Source organism: Bison bison, unplaced genomic scaffold, assembly GCF_000754665.1.
Source record: "Bison bison bison isolate TAMUID 2011002044 unplaced genomic scaffold, Bison_UMD1.0 scf7180017862979, whole genome shotgun sequence".
Lineage (NCBI taxonomy): Eukaryota > Metazoa > Chordata > Mammalia > Artiodactyla > Bovidae > Bison > Bison bison.
The window spans coordinates 60,568-69,984 of NW_011493551.1; the positions used below are offsets into that span (position 1 = coordinate 60,568).

A 9,417-nucleotide genomic window follows, 5' to 3' on the forward strand; every position below is an offset into this window, starting at 1 on the left:
GGGGTCAAACCTACGGTCTCCCTCATTGCAGGCAGATTCTTTACTGTCTGAGCCACCAGGGAAGCCCAGTGACCAAGTCTAACAGATCTTAAATCCTACAACGCCAGTTCAGGGCACTGTTAAAACCTGACTCCAAGACAATCGTCTTCAGCTTGTAGTCTACCTACTGCACTTGCTTTCCAGTAAATTAAAGGAGCTGCGTTTTTCTTGACAAAAAACGTTAAACGTGCTGATGTCACTGAAAATCTAGCTCTTTCTCTTTGGAATCAAATATGACATCTTCTTCAAAACTACATGAGTGGCCATATTTTTAAAAACTATTTTCTTCTCCTACTTAGATGAGTAACTAGTAAGCATACCCTCCTCCTGCCATGTTTTTTCAATGTATTTGTTGAATATTCTTCTGGAAGTAGGATGGCATTTCTGGTTTCTTGTAAGGTTTTCCTAAACTCAGAGATACCAAATAACATAATGATTTAGAGTTTAGTTTTTAGAATGAGTTGAATTTTTTCTGCTAAATTAATTTCTGTGACTATAGGAAAGTTTTTTGTTTTGTTTTGTTTTTAACATTTGCATGCCTCATTTTCATCACAAGTAAAATATAAACAGGGAGTTGCCTGGTGGCTAAGCTTCAATCTGTAGCTTAGGTTTAATCCCTGGTTAGGGAACTGAGATCCCACAAGTGGCTCAGCAAGCCAAAAAAAACTAAACTGACAACAACAACAACAAAAAACATAAGCAATAAATTTGCATTATTTTATTATATAATGAGATAATATAAGAAATACTTTTTAAACAGAGATTATTGCCACAAGCTAAAATGCTCAATAAGTAGAAATTTTGCTGCTGTTATGATAACAATGATTTTATTCACAATATTTTGGGATCATAATACTACAGAGACAAAATTCAAATTCAGATTCATCTGAATGCCTTCTGGTGTACTGTATGGCCTTTCCAAATACATGATATACTTCTCACTCCAAAACATCATAGATTGAAAGACAGACCATCATTTCCATATGGGCAAATAAATAAAAGAATCAAGATTGCCAGGAGAAATAAAAATAACCTCAAATATGAAGATAACAACACCCTTATGGCAGAAAGTGAAGAGGAACTAAAGAGCCTCTTGATGAAAGTGAAAGGTGAAAAAACTGACTTAAAACTCAACATTCAAAAAACTAGGGTCAGGACATCCAGTTCCATCACTTCATGGCAAATAGATGGGGAAACAATGGAAACAGTGACAGACTTTATTTTCTTGGGCTCCAAAATCACTGCAGATGGTGACCACAGCCATGAAATTAAAAGACGCTTAGTCCTTCGAAGAAAAGCTATGATCAACCTAGACAACATATTAAAAAGCAGAGACATTACTTTGCTGACAAAGGTGTGTCTAGTTAAAGCTATGGTTTTTCCAATAGTTAAATATAGAGTTGGAACATAAAGAATGTTGAGCACTGAAGAATTGATGCTTTTGAACTGTGGTATTGGAGAAGACTCTTGAGAGTCCCTTAGACTGCAAGGAGATCAAACCAGTCAATCCTGAAGGAAACCAGTCCTGAAAGTTCATTGGAAGGACTGATGTTGAAGCTCCAATACTTTGGCCACCTGATGCAAAGAACTGACCCATTCAAAAAGACCCTGATGCTGGGAAAGATTGAAGGCAGGAGGAGAAGTGGATGACAGAGGGTGAGATGATTGGATGGCATCACCAACTCGATATACAGGAGTTTAAGAAAGCTCCAGGGGATGGTGATGGACAGGGAGGCTGGCGTGCTTCAGTCCATGGGGTCGCAAAGAGTTGGTCATGAATGAGTAATTGAACTGACTGGAATAAAGGGGAAACTGAAGTTTCAGTCTTTCCTGAACCTCTTCCTTATGACACAGCAACTCCTGTGATTCATTTTCTGACCTGGATGGGCTTAGAGATATACCCTGAGCATGAAGTACAGGAAGATAGTATGGCCACAGTACAAAGGCTTTCATATAAAGCTAATTAATGACAAAAAAATTTATCCTGGATGATGGGACCATCTGTTGCTATTTAGTGTCTGAGTTGTGTCTGACTCTTTACGACCCCAAGGACTATAGCCTGCCAGGCCACTCTGTCTGTGAGATTTCCCAGGCAAGAATACTGGAGCGGGTTGCCATTTCTTTCTCCAGGGAATCTTCCCAACTGAGGAAGATGGGACCATCTACTTCAAGATATAACAGAGTAACTGTTTTTGAGTTACCCTCACAAACCTGAAATATATATAAAAACAGACAGGAGGACTTCCCTGGTGATCCAGTGGTGAACAATCTGCCTGCCACAGGACATGGGTTTGATCCCTGGTCCGGGAACATCCCACATGCCTCGGGGCAACAAAGTCCGTGCACTGCAACTACTGAGCCCACATGCTCTACAGCCTGCATGATGCAAGAAGACACGCCACTGCAATGAGAAGCCCAGGCACTGCACTAGAGACTAGCCTCTGCTCATCACAACTAGAGAAACCACAAGCAGCAATGAAGACCCAGTGCAGCCAAATTAAATAATACTTTCTGAAATCCTCAGGGGAAAAAACACGAAGTAACAGTTTTCCAGCATTGAACAAGAAGCAATCCAGGATTGTGATACTTTAATAAAGAGGAATTAGGTAGACCCTATGCTGCTGCTGCTGCTGCTGCTGCTAAGTCGCTTCAGTCGAGTCCGACTCTGTGCGACCCCATAGACGGCAGCCCACCAGGCTCCCCCGTCCCTGGGATTCTCCAGGCAAGAACACTAGAGTGGGTTGCCATTTCCTTCTCCAATGCATGAAAGTGAAAGTGAAGTCGCTCAGTCGTGTCCGACTCTTAGCGACCCCATGGACTGCAGCCTACCAGGCTCCTCCACCCATGGGATTTTCCAGGCAAGAGTACTGGAGTGGGTTGCCATTGCCTTCTCTAGGGTAGACCCTATATTCACTCCTAATATACTTCTGAGAACGCTTTCCTCCTAGTGTGCAGGGAGGTGGCAGCCAAGCAAAGTGGGACCCTTTCTGAGCTAAGGAGACAGAGATCAAAACTTGATGCCTACAACTCATGAGGAAGGACACAAGTCAGGAAGAATCTATAAACAGGGAAGATCTCAAAAGTATACAAGACTATTCTCTGTACATTCATGTCTGTGGGTTGGGCAGCTTCAGGACCCCAATTAGAGTATGACTCTTGGGGAGGTGAGAACTGAAGGTGGATACCAGATGCTGTACAGTGATAGAGAAGTTGAGGTTCAAACCCAGTGCAACTCAGATTTTCTGTCATGATTGATCCCCCAAATTCTAAGTTGTTGGATTAATGAACCCACCCTGGACTAAGGGTCATGCCCTAAGATTAAATCAAAAATTGAAATTAAATCACAATGACAAACAATTATAGTAAGCTTAAGAGACTAAAGGACATATGTCAGTGATTTAGCTGCTTATCAAAATAAAATTCAGTGCCCTTAAAGAAAGGGTAATCCAGACTCCCCATAAGACATCACTCAAAACGTTCACTATACAACAGAAAATTAAAAGTAAATGTGAAATGAAGTAAATGTGACCCAAGTTTGAAGGGAAAAGAGCCAATAGAAGTAGAACCCATATTATCCTAGATATTAGAATTATCTAAGAACTACACAAGAACTACAAACCATCCATCATAAGTATATCCAAGTTCTTAAAGGAATAATTAATAACAAAAAAAGAATAAATGGGAGATCTCAACAGAGATTTAAAACGATAAAAATAGAAATTCTAGAAATGAAACTTTTACTGGATTGAATTAAAACATTAGAGACTGCAAAAGAAAAGATTAGTGAATTTAGAGACATAAAAATAGAGTAACGGCTGAGAAGCCCCTATTGGAAGAACTTCCCAACAGACAGTAAGTATAAACTGTGAAATACAAACAAACACACACATTCTGCAAGGTAGCCAAAACCATGAAGACACTCAAGTGTAGAAAACACTTGAGGAGAGAAAAAGATACTGGGTGAGTTTTCCATTTTAATGATGTTATCATGAGGAGAGGTCTCAGACAACAAAATATTGAGTGACTAAAACATGGCCATAAGCCACATCTCACTGCTTTAAAGAATCAAGGACAACATTCAGCTGTACCTACTGCACAGAAATGAAAAAAGCGGGTGTGGGGGGTAATACCATAAAAGAAAGAGCCAGAGCACAGGACCCTTAAATTCCCTATATGAAATATCCCAAAAAACTGACAATCCTATAATCCTTGAATTATATGCAGAATAAATTCCAGATAACTACCCTAAAGTTAAAAAAAAAAACTAAATTTAAAACTCAGAATTTTGAGTTGAGAACAACAATGACCTGCTAAAACAAGAAAATGAACAAAGCTGGATGTTCCTCAAAGGACATAAATGAACCAAAAGTCCCTATGATATATCATTAAAAATATGTAGGACAAAATCCAAAATAATTAGACACACATACATACACACACACACACACACCAAGAAAATGTTACCTATACACAAGAGAAAGAGAAGAACAACAGTAACACTAAAATAACAATAGTGATAATGAAATAAACAGATAAGAATTTTGAATCACAATCAAATTTTGAATTTATAATCATAACTATTATAGTCAAGGAAATGAAAAAATGTCTCAACATGAAGTAAAATGTTAATGAATGAATTATCAAAATATAAATTGTAAAGAGAAGCCAAATGGAAAATCCAAAACCTAAATTTATGGTAGATTAGATTAATTATTAAATAGGCTTTGCAATAGTTTGAAAGAAAAAATTGGTGAAATAGAAGAAAAATCAATAAAACTTTTTTCAGTCTGGAGAAAAGGAAAAAATTGAAAACAAATAAGCAACCAGAACCTAAGGAACCTTTTCAACAACACAAAAGGTGATTGGAGTACCAAAAAAGAAAAAGAAAATAAGTAAGAGAGGACGGGTAAAATATATTAGAGAAAATAATGAAGAAAATGTAGACATCTACAATGTAGACAAATAGAATAAATAAAACAAAATCAGACTTAAACATAAATATACTGCAGTTAAAATTTAGTCAGATACACACAGAAAACTTGAAGGCAGTCGAAGAAAAATGGCCCATTACCTACACAAGAACAAGAATTCAAATGACGGCTGACTACTCATCAATAAAAATGGAAACCAGAAAATAGTAAAATGAAATATTTAAAGTGCTAAAGGGAAAAAACATATAGCCAGTTAACACAGTAATCTATATCCAGATACCCACCTGTTGTAAACAAAGTTTTATTGGAATATTTCCCTGCATATTTCTTAAAGCATTATCTATGGTTACCTTTTTCTACAATGGCAGGTTAAGACCACATGGTCCACAAAATCTGTATCACTGCTTGGCCTCTTAAAGAGATGTTTGCCAACCCTGTTAAAAGCAATAATTATAACACTAATGGTAGCTTTATAATATACATAGATATTATACATGTGATAACTTTGGTATAAAGGAAGAGGAGCAAGTTGAATAGTCATATATGATTGCAGTGTTCTTGTATTCTTTAATTTAATAGTTTAATTTTAAGAAGACTGTAAAAATTTAAGAATACATATTGTAATCTCAAGACAAATCATTTAAAAAATAGTTCAATGACAATAGATATTTACAATCCTGAAAAAAAAATCTACTAATCTAGAGGAAGGCAGGAAATGAGAAGTAGAGAGATATAAAAAAGAGGGACAAAAAAAAAAATCACAATTATTTAAAAGTACAGTTATTCCCAAGAGAAGACAGTAAAGGAGGAAGAGTAGAGTTATGAACCTGATGGATAAGCAGGACACAAATGATGAATCTGCAAATATAGACCCATCATATCAGTAATTATATTAAATTGCAATAAACTAAACATTCCAATTTAAAAAGTAGAATGCACTTACTAGACCTATAAGGACAATCCATCCAAAAGCAACAGAACACAGTGTCCTCAAGCACACATGAAACATTACCCAGAATAGATCATATGTTAAGGCACAAAACAAGTATTAAGAAGTTTTAGAAGACTGAAATCATATCATATCAAGTATATTTCCAAACGAAATATTATAAATTGAGAAATCAATTATAAGAAAAGTGGAAAATTCACAGAGATGTGGATATTAAACAATATGCTACTGAACAATCAAAGGATCAAAGAATAAATCAAAAGAGAACCAAAAAGTACCTTGAGACACACAAAAAAGTAAACATGATGGCATACCAAAACTTCTGAGATCAGGAAAAGCAGTTCTAAGAGAAAAGTTCAGTGATAAATGCCTACATCAAAAAATGAGAATGATATCAAACAAGCAACCTAACTTGACATCTCAAAGAACTATAGAAAGAAGAAAAAACAAAGCTCAAAGTCAGCAGAAGGAAGGAAAGAGAGATCGTAAAGTAAATAAAAGAAACAGAGACCAATAAGAAAAAAGAAAAAAAAAAAACAATGAGACTAAGAGTTAGCTTTTTAAAGCCATAAACAAAACTGACAAACCTTTAGCTAGACTTACCAAGAAGAAATAAGACTAAAATAAGCAGAAATAAAACAGGAAACATTACAACTGATACCGGACAAATACATACAATCATAACAAACTGTTAATATAATGAACCATACCAGAACAAATTGGAGAATTTAGAAAAAATAGATTCTTAGAAACCTACAACCTATCAAGAAAGAATCATGAAGAATTAGAAATCTGAATACATGAATCACGAGTAAGGAGATTGAACTGGCAATCCCAAAACACAAAGTGCAGGACAAGACAGTTTCACTGATTAACTCTAACAAATATATAAAGAGAAATGAATACCAATTCTCAAACTCTTCCAAAAAATACAAGAGGAAAGGCCACTTGCAAACTAACTTTGAAAAGCCAACATTACCCTTCTATTATAACCAAAAAGAATATTACATGAAATGAAAATTATAGGCCAATATCCTTGATATCTGGTCCCATCACTGCATGGCTAAAAGAAGGGGGAAAAGTGGAAACAATGACAGATTTTGTTTTCTTGGGCTCCAAAGTAACTCACTGCAGACAGTGACCACAGCCATGAAATTAAAAAACGCTTGCTCCTTGGAAGAAAAGCTATGATAAACCTAGGCAGCATATTAGACAGCATATAAACCTAGACAGCAGAGACATCACGCTGCCAACAAAGGTCCGTACAGTCAAAGCTATGGTTTTTCCAGTTAATTATGTATGGATGTGAGAGTTGGACCATAAAGAAGGCTGAGTGCCAAAAAATTGGTGCTTCCGAATTGTGCTGCTGGAGAAGACTCTTGAAGAGTCCCTTGGACTGCAACATCAAACAAGTCAATCCTAAAGGAAGTCAGCCCTGAATATTCATTGGAAGGACTGATGTTGAAGCTGAAGCTCCAATATTTTGGCCACGTGATTCGAAGAACCAACTCATTGGAAAAGAAACTGATGCTTGGAAAGATTGAAGACAAGCGGAGAAGAGGGCGGCAAAGGATGAGATGGTGAGACAGTATCACCAACATAATGGACATGAATTTGAGCAAATTCTGGGAGATGGTGAAAGTCAAGGAAGCCTGGCATAATACAGTCCATGGGGATGAAAAGAGTCAGACACGACTTAGGGACTGAAAAACAACAACAATCCTTGATAAACATAGATTCAAAAATCCTAAACAAAATATTAGCAAACTGAATTGAAGAATACAGTAACAGGTGGATTTATGAGCAAGATGGATTTATCCCAGGGATGCAAGGATGATTCAACATGTGTAAATCAACTGGTGTGTTAGAACTCATTAACAAAATGGGGAATAAAAAACAAAGAATCCTCTCAGTTGATTCAGAAAAAAAAAAAAAGCATTTGATGAAATTCAACTTTCATTTATCATAAAAACTCTCAACAAAGTGGTATAGAGGGAAGGTACCTCAACCTAATACAAGCTATATATGACAGCCCAACAATCAATATGATACTCAACAGTGAAAAGGTGAAAACTTTTGCTTTAAGATCAGTAAGAAGACCAGAATCACCACTTATATTGAACAGAAGGAGTCAGGGTTTGGGGGAAAAAAAAATTTTTTTTTTTTACTTTACAATATTCCATTGGTTTTGCCATACATCAACATGAATCTGCCATGGGTATACACGTGTTCCCCATCATGAACCCCCCTCCCACCTCCCTCACCATACCATCCCTCTGGGTCATCCCAGCACACCAGCCCCAAGCATCCTGTATCATGCATCAAACCTGGACTGGTGATTCGTTTCACATATGATGATTTGTTCACATATGATGATTTGTTCACATATGATGATTCATTCTACATGTTTCATTGCCATTCTCCCAAATAATCCCACCCTCGCCCTCTCCCACAGAGTCCAAAAGACTGTTCTATACATCTGTGTCTCTTTTGCTGTCTTGCATACAGGGTTATCCTTGCTGCTGCTGCTACTAAGTCACTTCAGTCATGTCCGACTCTGTGCCACTCCATAGACGGCAGCCCGCCAGGCTCCCCTGTCCCTGGGATTCTCCAGGTAAGAACGCTGGAGTGGGTTGCCATTTCATTCTCCAATGCAAGAGACTGAAAAGTGAAAGTGAAGTCGCTCAGTCGTGTCCGACTCTGTGCGGCCCCATAGACAGCAGCCCACCAGGCTCCTCCATGCATGGGATTTTCCAGGCAAGAGTACTGGAGTGGGTGTCATTGCCTTCTCGAGGGTTATTGTTACCATCTTTCTAAATTCCATATATATGCGTTAGTATACTGTATTGATGTTTTTCTTTCTGGCTTCCTTTACTCTGCATAAGAGGCTCCAGTTTCATCCACCTCATTAGAACTGATTCAAATGTATTCTTTTTAATGGCTGAGTAATACTCCACTGTGTATATGTACCATGGCTTTCTTATCCATTCATCTGCTGATGGGCATCTAGGTTGCTTCCATGTCCTGGCTATTATAAACACTGCTGCGATGAACATCGGGGTACACATGTCTCTTTCAATTCTGGTTTCCATGGTGTGTATGCCCAGCAGTGGGATTGCTGGGTCACATGCAAGTTCTATTTCTGGTTTTTTAAGGAATCTCCACACTGTTCCTCATAGAGGCTGTACTAGTTTGCATTCCCACCAGCAGTGTAAGAGAGTTCCCTTTTCTCCACACCCTCTCCAGCATTTATTGCTTGTAGACTTTTGGATCGCAGCCATTCTGACTGGCATGAAATGGTACCTCATTGTGGTTTTGGTTTGCATTTCTCTGATAATGAGTGATGTTGAGCATCTTTTCATGTGTTAGCCATCTGTATGTCTTCTTTGGAGAAATGTCTGTTTAGTCCTTTGGCCCATTTTTTGATTGGGTCATTTATTTTTCTGGAATTGAGCTGTAGGAGTTGCTTGTATATTTTTGAGATTAATTCTTTGTCAG

General features: G+C 37.5%; 1 protein-coding gene across 1 annotated transcript in view; it reads right to left on the bottom strand.

Moving 5' to 3' along the window:
• The window catches only part of LOC104983530 (cytochrome P450 2C31-like), a 48,454-nt gene that overhangs the window by 3,241 nt on the left and 35,796 nt on the right, over positions 1-9,417 (bottom strand). The gene's annotated exons all lie outside the window — the stretch shown is intronic.